This window comes from Pinus tabuliformis, chromosome 8, assembly GCF_031772625.1.
Source record: "Pinus tabuliformis cultivar Carrire ecotype Pingquan chromosome 8, CPIR1, whole genome shotgun sequence".
Classification (NCBI taxonomy): Eukaryota; Viridiplantae; Streptophyta; class Pinopsida; order Pinales; family Pinaceae; genus Pinus; species Pinus tabuliformis.
Genome location: NC_142294.1, coordinates 1,612,794,354 through 1,612,806,791, shown reverse-complemented (window position 1 = coordinate 1,612,806,791; position 12,438 = coordinate 1,612,794,354).

Sequence of the window (12,438 nt, the reverse complement as noted above, 5' to 3'; positions counted from 1 at the left end):
AAATTCAAATAAATTAGGTGATATAATTTTTTATTTAAAAAATTTGTAATAAATTAATAATTTAATTAATATAATTTTTTATTGAAGAAAGTAAAATTTAATGATTTAAGTAATATAATTATTTATTTAAAAAAGAAAAATTGTGAAACACTTCTAAAAACTGAATATGGAAGTAAAATGATGAAAGAGATATGTAATTCAATTAATTATTATTTGAAAGTATTGTTTTTTTTGTTTTTGTTTTTTTTTGTTTTTTAATTTAATTTTAAAGAAAAAATAGAATATGAGATAATTTTTATTATAGGTTTATTTATTTATTATTGAAATCTTGGAATTAAAAAATAACTTAAGATATTTGTTTCAAGTTACCATTTCAAAAAGTCTAATTTAAAATAAAGAACTTTAGCTCGTCGCTTGAGAAACTTTGACCCAGGGGCATATAATCCCTCAGAGTCACCTCTTTGGGCCACACCATCCCTAAGTTGACTAGATTTTTTAGAATAGCAAACACACAATCAACCCGTGAGATTTAATCCTAGGTTGCCTTGCTAAAAAATTCAATCCTCAACCTATTGTGTTAGCAAAACTTTAAGAAATAATAATAATAATAATTTTATAATTCTATTTATCTTCTTTTTTATTAAATATTAAAACTTATTTAAAACATATATTTTATTTAAAAATAATTTAAACTGAAATATTTTTCTTCATTTTATATTAATATTTATTATACTGTTTAAAAATTTATATAAATTTATATATATATATAGATATATTTTCCTAAACCCTTAAAAATATTATTACTTTATTTTATCATTTCAACACTCATATACTTAAAATTCCATAACTGTTTTAAATACTTATATTGAACTTTTCTTTTTTAAGAAAATGCACCCTATCTATATCTTAAGCTTTACTCATTACTAAGTCAAAAGATTATAACGACTTCACTCATTTCTAAATCAAAGAATTTTAGCTTCAATACTTTGCTGAACAATTAGTTGCCCTAACTATATAGATTTTACTATACAGAAACATGTTATAATTGAATTAATTTACATTTTCATGATTAGACATCTCTGAATTTAATTTTAATTCTATATCACAAGAATACCGTAATCTTGTTGATCTTAAAAGGGACATTTCACCAAACAAAGGGTGGGTTGGCATACTAATAATTATAAAATGAAGATCAAAGACCAACGTTACATACAACCGAGTTTAAGGGTCCATAATTTCAAGATTTTTTTATTTTTTTTATTCAGGGGACTTAGCAAGCAATGAAGTAGACAGAATGTTGTACTCTTGAATCGCATCGTTACAGTAGCACGAGGATCGTATGGCCTGCGACTACCTCATGTCCCTGTACTGTGATGGAGACTTCGTAATTTATCGCAAATATTTGTTGGTCTCCGTCCACTCCATCCCACCACGAGACTCTCCCATACTCTCGTGGACCGAGCTTTTGAGGATATTTGCCGAGGCGGTGAGGATAAGTTGATTGCAGATTCTTTAAATATTTGGGAATTAGATGGACATGGTGCGGTCAATGTCTATCAAATTTCCTACGAAAAATTTGAATCTACTTAAGGATGACCCTTGCCTAAATGGGGTTAGGGCATGGCGTAAAAAAATAAAAATAAACAAACATAGCACGCAAAAAAGCCATAACATAAACTACAACATATTTTCACATATTTGTTTTTTAATGTTATACCATATATTATCAGTATTTTACAGCATTTTTGCATCTGAGTTACTCCGTCGTTGGCAGGTTTAGTTCATTAAGCTCCGGCTTTTCCTGAATCAGAGTGAATACATATCTCCGAGAATCTATTTATAGCACACAGTTATTTAATATGACGATAATCTTAAATCTCTGAATTTAAAACAAAGGGCATTCGTTATCAGTAGTTATTCGTACAAACTTTCGAATGCACAAATGTAGCAAATGTTTGTTCATTTCCCTTGTGGTTACCACAACAGAGCATACAAACCCAAAACATCATTTAGCTTGTTCACTCTACTGTTTAAGAACATGATAAGGTTTAAAGAGACACCACTTATCCATTTATTCAGTTGCAATCTAATCCAAGGTAATTGAAGTTTGATCTGTTTCAACATCCATTTATTCAGTTTCAATCTAATCCAAGGTATTTGAAGTTTGATCTGTTTCAACATGACAACTTGATGACTAGAAAGAGGCAAAAATTATTTTCATCTATGTCCTTATCCAAAATTAAATCAATTATAAAGTAACACATCCATATAGAATAATAGAGATTCATATTTAATAATAACAAGATAATGATATAGAGGTGGTTAAGATAATAACCTTTTCCATATTCTTAAGAAGGGTGTCACATATGAGATCTCTGCCTTAACATAGAAATGAGAACCACCAAAATTGTTGAGGGACGCTATACATCGCCAAGGTGGAGTGGCGCATGTAGTTGGTGACATGTTTGAGTGGTGAAATAAGAGTTAGATTGTGTGAAGTTTGTCTCATGATTATTCAACATTGGTTAGAAGCTCTAGAAATACAAGCATATAAGGAGATGGAATTTAAAATTTCTCTTAGCATGATTATCTTGGAATTAATGGGAAAATGTTAAAATTATGAAAAGGAATGGTATGAGAAGTTCAAGATGAGAAGCCTTAATTTGAATTTATCTTTTGTCCTGGTGAAGTTGTGATATTCAAGGATGCTTATAAGTAACTTAATATACTATGATATGTTCACTCATTATTTTTACTACATTTTCTAGTTTTTCATTTTGAATGCTCATGATATCTAAGCTAAGTGGTTGTCATGCTTTAGGTGACAGAATAGAAGGGCCTCCTCTGGTAGTGATGTCCTTTTTATCACATACTTTTAAGTTATATGGATTATCTATGTAATTTCATTGTTTCAACTTTGTTAGCGCACAATTCGGAGATGGAGAAATTCAATGGTCTGGTCTCAAGGTAACTTTAGTTTTCATTGGTTTCATCATGAATTTCTCAATTTTAGTTGCAAATTTCAAGTTTTACTTCATATTCATTTCTCTTTCGTGCCAACTTATGGTTTTGTTAATAATTTTGATTATTTTTCTCTTAGTTGTATTTGAACCCCACCCCCCCATTTTCTAATCCTCTATAGTAACCCCTCCACTTCTAATTTCCCTTATCTCGAAATCTCCCTCGGCTTCTCCATCCTTCAATTTTATCCCTCCCACCCCTGGTCACGAAGTTATGTCCTTTGGCCACTCGATTTCTCACAAGGGCCAAATATTCACCACTCTCCTTTTAACTAGGATCTTATTATACACTGTTTGACTCCAAGCCAACTCTCCTCTCCCTTCCCTCGATTTATAGATGTAGATAATCTTAGGGTCATAGAGGTGATAGAAGGGGAAAAGTTGGCCCCTTTATAGGTCAAGTCACCCTTTCACCTTCCTCCTCACAAACTAGGGCTCAAGCAACATCAAGACAATGCATGACTTTCTTTGTGGATATTATTCTTGAAGTGTTCAGGAACACCATAGCAAAGGTGGAAGAAGACGTCCAATAGGAATGTAGGTTTAATATTGACTAACGTATTGAAAGAGAGACATGGTATTGAATCCCCGAAATAGGAACCTCAACTAGGTCTCAAGAAAACTCTTACATGCAGGTGGTCAACTTATATTAGCACATTCAAACTCTTATTGGAAGAATTTTCATTCATCGATATGAAAGTGAACAAGAGACCTTGTTGTTCTACATGATAGAAATGATGCAGAAAATTAAAAGGATAGATAAGAAAGTCTTTGTCTTGGCAAAAAATGAAGCAGACATCACCTTTACCCCCACTAATGAAGATAGTGACTCTCCTCCACCAATCCAAAGGAACTCTCCCACGACATGTAATGATCAAGTGAGCCATTTTACTAGATTATATTTTATATAATGACAATTTTTTGACCATGATGTGTTAGTATCCTATAATCGTAGTAGTTAGAAAACAAGTTTTATCTTTCAAGTTTAATTGGAAAATTTGTAAAGGTTTGTTATAACCTTGTAGATATCAAGCTATAGGTCTTAGTTTAGAATAAAATTTTCATTATTGAATGTAATTATGTCAGTGTATGTGAAAGGTCATGTAAATGGTCATTTGTATTCAAAGAGGTCGAGGTAAGTGAATCTAGGGTCATGAACCATTCAAGTCATGAGTGGGGGTATGGTGGTCCTTGTCTTGCATCATTGCGACATCAATGGGATGATCTAGTGACATCTTATCAAGTAGTTTTGTGATCAAATCATGCCTGTATTATGACATCAACCTCTAGTAAAATAGTCTAAAAGGTTTGTTGCGAAAGTCTACACGGGGTGCTGTGCTGTTACCAAGGCATCAAATTTTGATGATGAATCAGAATTTTTGGCACTTTTTTCCATGTAGGAGGCTTTTGTGAATATTTGGATCAACTCCAAATCATTTTTCTCAATTGGAAGATGAGTGTTTGGTGAAGTCATGAAGAGGGAGGTTCGTTGCACAACTGCTGCAAGAATAAGGTTTGGGGTTTGAAGGTTTGTGTTTGGCCTAGAATTTTTTGCATGGGTTTGAAATGCTGTATGGACCATTCCATGTCATCCCAGTAACCTTAGCATGTCAGGCGATCTTCATAGGTAGTATAAGCTTGGAGCTCTATGCTTTCCCATGATCACCGTATTTTAACATTATCTCTTAAACCCTGTACCTATTTTCCATGAAATGCTTATAGCAGATGCATGGTGGTGAGATGAATAAAATCAATTAGTTTTAGGTCAAAATGCTTCACGGTTTTTGAGAAACGAGCCACAATCATCTACAAAAAAGTTTGGATTGTCGTGATATTTGTCAGTCAGATTTGGCTCAAAATTTGTGTTGATAAGAGTTATAATGATATTAACTTGCTGTCAAAAAATCCACTGAATCTAGATTACCAATTAGTATATATTAAAAGATATAGTTGTTGCGCTTTAGCGTTGTGTTTTTGGACAGTCAATTGTTTAACAATCAGATTCGACTCCAAATCTTCCAAAACTGATTTTGAAGATGATGAAAAGTGACCATTAGTTTAAAAATTTAGGGGATAAGCTTCATCAACCTGTAACTACTCAAAACACTTGGTAGCCTGAAAAAAATTGAATACTCTAGCTCTTAGCTATACGAGACTTCATTGCAACCAATTCATTTTAGGTTTCTCTTCATGATTTTATTTCCATCAACTAATATCTGTATTTAGAAATTCCAAATCCTCTAAATTGGATTTAAGCTTATCATCCTAAATATATAAGGCATATTTAGATGAATGTACAGTGGGGGGGTGTTTGGGCAAGTGTGAGAAGACTTATTTTTGGCGCATATTGTAATCATTTTTTGAATTTTAATGAAATTGGTGGATCAGAAGTACCTGGTTAAATATCTTCATATATTCATGTGATTCCGCTCCCTTATGAGTGTGTTTCCTTTTATGTTCATGACAAATTTGATTTTATCCTTATTTTGCCATTTTTTTGAACCCGCACTTCTATTTTTGAACTTCTTGTAGCATAATCTAGATTTCCTTACTACTTCATCCATGGAATTAAGATTTCCAAACTCAATCCTCTCTTTGTAAGGTGCTGGTAAAAATTTCAAAAATCTTTGTCCTTTTTCTTTCTCCTCTTTAATATATGGCACATACTGTAATAAGTTTGTAATTTTTTCTACAAACTCATCTATAGTAAGCTACCCTAACCTTAACTCATGTAATTCCTTAGCACGATCATCATATTATCATTCACTCAGGTACTGAGACTTAAATTCTTTCTGAAATTCCTCCCAAGAAATTGTCTTCTCTTCCAACATATGTACACTTTTAGCCTCTTCCCACAAGAGAGTAGCTTTACCCTATAATTGGTAAATAACTAGTCAGGCCTTCAAATTACTTCGTACTCCTATACCTGAAAGTATTTGATCATGTTAAGAAGCAAGGCTTATGCATCTTCCTCCTTTTCCCCATCAAAAGTAGGGGGTTTTATTTTTCGAAATTATCTCTACAAATCCATTTTCTTCTTTTTCTTATGTGATTTTGAATATGTTTTATCTAACTCTCCAACACTTTTAGACTTCTCTGACTCTGTCTTTACCTCCTTCCGTTGCAAGCCTTCTAGTTCTACACTTTTATGACTATATTTTTTTGTCAATTCCCTTATCATTCATTCGTACTCTTCACTCACCCTCAATAGAGGTTCATTGTGGTTTCTGAGATGAGCCAGTTATTGTTGCAAATATCTTATAACCTCCATAAAATGAGAGTTTGGTGGCATGTCTCTTCCTCCTAGATCAACATATAGTTCTTCGTCACCTATTATGGATAGAGGAGATTTCTCCGCCATCTTGTAATGGGTTACTTTACATATCTAACTTATAAACAACACAAACTACTATCAGTATTTTCGTAATAATTTTTCTACACAAAAAAATTCTAGACCGTGATGGTCCATTGCAGGCCTAGTATTAGAACCAGGGATTTGATACCACATGTCACATACCTGTCCATATATATATATATATATATATATATATATATATATATATATATATATTATAACATCAATACTATATAATAAGTTTTGCATCAAATTTGATAGTTTTCTCTTCATCGATATATAAATATTCATAACTCTTCGTTATAACTGTAGTTGTAATAAAAAAATTCATAACGAAATGTGACACCCTTATTAAAATATCGACAATTTAGCTCATATTCATGGTCTTTATATATATATATATATATATATATATATATATATTATATATATATATATATATATATATATATATATATATATATATATATATATATGCGCTTAGTATATTTCTTCCTTGAAATGAATAAACCCTACAATTTTTTGTGCTTCATTAGAGGTAATATCATCATATTGTTTATTTGAATTGCATGGCAATCCTCCTAAATAAACTTATACATGTTGCAATCATGAGTCCCTAAAGTTGAATTAATAATCATTTTTTTTTTAATGTTAACCTTACTCTACTATTAATGCACATTTATATGAAGATTTAATGCATCAATAAGTGGGGTTTCCATGCATAAGTGTGAATTCTCATGGTTCAAAAGCTAAATTGTAATTATGGCCTTTGGATTTAGTTCTCAAATCATAGGCCACCACAATCCCATTTCCCATGTGATGTTCACATGGGTTGTCAGTCCCATTCATTTGGATGAGGAGGATCTCTCTAGCCAGATCGAATAGGGAATATGGAACTAAGCAACCCTAACCCCTCATTCACCTGGAAAATGTCTCATTTGGAATTTGTTTTTTAGCACCGTCGTTCCTGCTGGTTCGCTAAATGTCATCATGTGCCATTGAATAGTGGAAGCTGGGGTTTGTCTACAACCATGGAAACTTTGGCTCCTTCTCTACAAGGTATTTAATTTAAATATAAAGGAAATGTGGTTTCTAAATGTGGATTTTTCAATTGATTTAGGCATTTTCCTTTGTATGGTTTCTTATTCTAATGCACCACCACTGTTTTGTTCCATACGGTAAGAATGATTACTTTCTGCAAGCTTGACTACGTTTCTTTTTAACTTCCACCAAACTAAGCAATCATGGTGGTCGTGATTTCCCCAGGATCACCTGGTAATTATTCCTTTATCTCCTTAGACATGTTCTTCCTAAGATATTACTGTATAATTGATAATACCCTAAAATAGTTATTGGGTTTCTAGTGTAATTTGGGTAAATTTGTTATCTCTTCATTTTGTTGTAGTTCAACCATTGATCACCCTTCCTCCATAATGGTGCATTTGGTACATATTCATCGCATGTTAACTTCTTCGTCCAGGGTTGCTATTCGGCCTTGGAAAAATGGGTCCTTCTTAGAGTTGAGGTTAGATGATTTTTATTTTATACTTCTATTTATGTGTTTCCTTTCTAACCAATTATTTTCTCTTTTTCTTATTGGAGCTCTCCTTTAGCCTGTGCAGGTGTGTATACTTAGAATTCCTGTGGATTTTACTCTTCATATTCATAGTTCTTCGCCCAATGATCATCACATGCACTACTACAGGTTGTTATCTATTGCAGCTTCATGCCTATATGCCCTGCTATAAGCATTCTTAACTCAACTATGAATTTATTTAAGTTTATTTTGTGAAGGTTCCTTCTCTATGTCTTGTAAGGGTTGAAAGTCATTTTCCACTACGACTGTACATTCTTGTAAATATGGTTTGGATTTTTTGTATAATTATAAATACTGGAGAAACCATACATTATTCAGACTACCAATGCCACAACAGTTATTTGTAATGAAATTATAGTTCTAGGATAATTGACACTTCACCTTTCGATCCTGGTTTACTAACTATGTAATTTTATCATGGAAATTATTGACTATAATATGTATGTGAATTATGATATTCTACTATGCAATTCTCTTATTCTGTTCTCTACTTTGAAACCTATGTATAGTCTCGACACTCTATATATGTTGTTACATGGTGCATACATTTTAACTTGCACTCTTATTTTTATCATTACATGGTATGGATCCGTGACACCTGATTGTAACATAATTGCAACATGAATTATGAATGGTTGTCTTATATTTGTTTACTTATTTAATTGAATGATTTCCTAATTTTCGAAAATACATTTTTTCTGCTCTTATTTGGTACTTGAGATTTACCCTGACAGTAATTTTTTTGTTAATCAGTGGGTGGTCATTTTTTTACTACTTCATCCATGGACTTAGGATTTCCAAACTCAATCCTCTCTTTGTAAGGTGCTGGTAAAAATTTCAAAAATCTTTGTGCTTTTTCTTTCTCCTTTTTAATATATGGCACATATTGCAATAAGTTTGTAATTTTTTTTACAAACTCATCTATAGTAAGCTACCCTAACCTTAACTCACGTAATTCCTTGACACAGTCATCATATTATCATTCACTCAGGTAGTGAGACTTAAATTCTTTCTAAAATTCCTCCCAAGAAATTGTCTTCTCATCCAACATATGTAAACTTTTAGCCTCTTCCCACAAGAGAGTGGCTTAACCTTATAATTGGTAAATAACTAGTCGAGTCTTCAAATTACTTTCATACTCCTATAATTGAAAGTATTTGATCATGTTAAGAAGCAAGGATTATGCATCCTCCTCCTTTTCCCCATCAAAAGTAGGGGGTCTGATTTTTCAAAATTCTCCCTACAAATCCATTTTCTCATTTTTATTATGCGATTTTGAATGCGTTTTATCTAACTCTCTAGCACTTTCAGACTTCTCTGGCTTTGTCTTTACCTCCTTCCTTTGCAACCCTTCTGGTTCTACACTATTATGACTAGCTTTTTTTGTCAATTCCCTTATCATTCATTCGTACTCTTCACTAACCCCCAATAGACGTTCATTGTTGTTTATGAGATGAGCCAGTTATTGTTGCAAATTTCTTATAACCTCCATAGAATAAGAGTTTGGTGGTGTGTCTCTTCCTTCTAGATCAACATATAGTTCTTCATCGCCTATTATGGATGGAGGAGATGCCTCTGCCATCTTGTAATGGGTTTCTTTACGTATGTATCTTATAAAACAACACAAACTACTATCAGTGTTTTTGTAATAAGTTTTTTATAGAAAAAATTTCTAGACCGTGATGGTTCAATGCAGGCCTAGTATTAGAACCAAGGATCTGATGCCACATGTCACATAACTGCCCATATATATATATATATATATATATATATATATATATATATATATATATATATATATATATATATATATATTCCACTGGAAAAATCGTAATCTTTCATTAATATTGAAAAATTACATGTTGTAGATGCCATCGGCATATGCTGAAAACAGTGATCCGTCAAAAATGGTGCTTTTTGTAAAAAAGCAGTGATCCGTCAACACCGCGCAGGGTGTACGAGTGCAGGAAAATATCATGTTATGCATATATGATTATGTACATGTGGGGGAAAATCATAATTTTCGCCCCTTTTTCTTCTCAAATTTTTTTCCAATCCCCCTGTGGTTCCGTTGGACTTATTAGTGCCAGTGCAGTTTCAGCCACAGGTTGTGGATTTTCTTTATCAGCGTCTGATGAATCTGATATGTGATGTCGTTTGTTTCTGCTCATGTCCATGGTATCTATTGTTTTTGCCTGTGTTATTTCTGATTGTTCCTGTGGTTTTTTGTCTTCTGCTGTTGGTACTTCGTTCGTCTGGCTGGGTTGTTTGGGATTGGTGGTCTCCATCTCTTCTTCCTCCTCGTCATCTGAATCGGGTGAGGAGAATTTCCATCCCTTCGCTTTTTTCTCTGTTTTCTTCTTTCTTCGATTGTCTTTTTTGGCTGCTGGGCATGTGCTTTGTAGGTGTCCCATTTGTCTACATATTCGACATTGGAAGGCAGTATTTTCGAAGTCTAAACCTTGAGTCCAGCTCCTCTGTCCATGCCTCAGCTGAATCTGGTCTGGCAGGCCTTTTCTGAGGTCTACTTCCACACATATCAGAGCATATGTGTAAATTCTTTCCTCCAATCGCTGTGTGTCCCATTTGATGTAGCGTCCGATGGTATTTCCAATTCCAGCTAGTACTTGATCAGTCCAGAGATGGATTGGGAGGTTGTGTAGTCGCACCCAAACTGGAATTTTGGTAACAACCATTGTATTAGCGTCAAATTCTGGAAACCAAGGTGTGATGAAAAGTCCTGTGGAACCCCAGAACCAAGGTCCTTCCTGGATTACTGTGTCCCTGTCAGATGCTGATAAGAAATTTACTATAAAGAATCCTTTGGAGCAGAGGTGTATTTCGCATTGCATGGTCCAGTTCGTGAAGATCCAGTGGAATAAATCAACTGGTTTGGGCCAAAAGCTGTTAAATCTGCATATTACTGCTTGCCTTTCATATATATTGCAGTACTCCTCTGTTTCTGGTGTATCTATGTTGTATACTGGGGTATGATCCAGCTGTTCCACAATATATGGCCTGGCGATCATCCCTGTTTGATTTGGTGTTGTTCCTTCTTTGTTTTTCCCTTGTAGGATGTCTTTGAAGGAGGTGTTACTTGGTTTCTCCCTACACCTGTGCCACTCCCTTCAGCTCTATTATTATTCTTGTCATTGAAGGATGCTCCCCCTCTCAATCTCAGATTTAGTATGATTGTTGACAGGGGTTTAATCTGATATTCCCAGAGATATTTAGTATCTTGAAGAGCTCTGCCCTCATATATCAGATTTTGTGATCTGATAGGGAAACCTAATTGTTTCATGATCATTTCCTGTACTTGCTTAACAGTATCCGATTCTTGTACCCAGATAATTTTCGATTTACCTTCAGGTAGTTTTATAAATACTTGGAATCCTCTTGCCGGAGTTCCAACTCTTGTAATTGATGGATCTGATGCAGAGATTTTGTTCTGTGGCTTTTGCATGTCCCATATCAGTGGATGGGCGACCAGATCTGTTATGGTTTGAGTCTGATTTATCATATGAGTCCGATCTTCCATGTTGGTATCTGGTTCGACGAACCCAGGTCTTGATCTGCGCATATTCCCTTGGATCGGGACAAGATAGGGTCGATATGCCATAATAGGGTCTAGATCTGTTAGTTCAGGGCATACTCTATACAGGATGCCGCGGATCGGTGGGAAAGAATCCCATTCGGAGCTCCAAGGTAGGAGAGAACCCAGATCTACGCCAATAACATGCAGAGTAGCATTCTGATATTCGATGTAAGGGGTTTTTCTTCCATACCTTGAACAAGAACTATTTCCAGCCTGCGAGTTCCATTGTTGCAAAAAATCACCTCTCCGCCGAGCTTGTTCGCGTCCGTTGAGTCCTGGTGGTATCCTGAGTGGCCATTCGAAACCCTTGTTTCAACCCAAAGATTTGCGGCGATCTTCGTAATCTGGGTGTTTACCGTATCTGTCAGATCTTGGCGGACCGGGAGTTCATTGTGATCTGGGTTCGCTTGTGCCAGGGGTTGTAGCGGCGGGCGATCTGCTATGGATCTGGATCCTCCATGCGTTAAACCCTCAAGAGGGCCCGAGGAGCAGCAGACGCGTACTGTTGAGGCCATTCCGGAATCGATCGCGAATCTCCGAATTGGCTCCAGCATATATATATATATATATATATATATATATATATATATATATATATATATATATATATATATATATATATATATATATATAAAGTCAATATTGTATGATACGTTTTGCATAAAATTTGATAGTTTTCTCTTCATCGATATATAAATATTCATAACTCTTCATTATAACTGTAGTTGTAATAAAAAAAATCATAATGGAATATGACACCCTTATTATAATCTCGACTATTTAGCTCATATTCATGGTCTTCATATATAAATATGTGTGTGTGTGTGTGTGTTTTTGTGTGTGTGTGCTTAGTAGTTTATTTCTTCCTTGA